This window comes from Arachis ipaensis, chromosome B09 (assembly GCF_000816755.2).
Source record: "Arachis ipaensis cultivar K30076 chromosome B09, Araip1.1, whole genome shotgun sequence".
NCBI lineage: Eukaryota > Viridiplantae > Streptophyta > Magnoliopsida > Fabales > Fabaceae > Arachis > Arachis ipaensis.
The window spans coordinates 145,268,472-145,269,575 of NC_029793.2; positions in this window are offsets into that span (position 1 = coordinate 145,268,472).

Below are 1,104 nucleotides of genomic sequence, written 5' to 3' on the forward strand. Positions count from 1 at the left end.
TGCTTCAATCTTTGATAGATACTAATAAATTCATCTGGTATTGTTTTACTTCTAATGGGTTTCCTTGTTTTGCTTACTTTCTTTTATGCTCCTTCTAGCTTTAGAAAAAGTTATCTTACACAAGATAACAACCTTCTTAATAAATCCTCTCCAGTAAAAAAAAAAAAAACTAGATAATGTTCAGTGTTTGATCTCACTATTCATTGTTTTCACACATACACGCACATTAATAATAGGCATAAGCATAATCAAATCAAATACATATGATAAGAATAAAGACGAGATTAGTTAAAATATATACGGAAAACAAAATTAAAAAATGTAGGGATTAGCATTTTTAGCTAAAAAAAAAAGAAGAAAAATTAGTTAGTGTTGGATCAAATTCAATGCAAATACAAAAGAAAAATGTTGGTCACATCATATTTGCGGCAAAAGTATTTGAACATATACATGTATTTTGATATTCTTAGTAAGCTAATGTACTCAGGAGAAAATGAAAAGTATAACATTCTTTAAATCCTAAATTCTAATCATAAATTTTAAATCTTAAACTTTGAACTCTAAATTATAAATTATAAACTATGAATTTCAATTCTAAACTATAAATTATATAATTTTAAAAATGAATTATTGGTATAAAATATAATAAATGAAAATTTATTATTTATTTAATTAGCAAGAAGTATAGTATTAATTACTTTTTTTTTCTAAAAATAGTAGGTTATATTTTATTAATTATTGAAAAATGAAATACAAAGATGTCCAAAAGCAGGACAGCATAATAAAAGGTGGGGATTTCCCAAAAATACTACACTGAATGTATTCATCCAACTGTGCGTGGTCAAAAAACGAAGAAAAATCTTAAAGAAGAAAGAATGATAAATCAAATTGAATGCACCTAAGAGCTTGCCTCATGGAGATAACGACCTAAATTGGGAGTTCTTTGGATTTCAGGGAGCAACTTAACAGAGCTTACTAGAATAGCAGACAGCATAGAATAGAACCTTCAAAAATCAATTGGTTGCGAGCGTTTAGCCGTTCCAGCAAATGATGGTTCATTACTTAAGAATAAGTCGTGATGAACCAATGTTTACCTATCTAAAA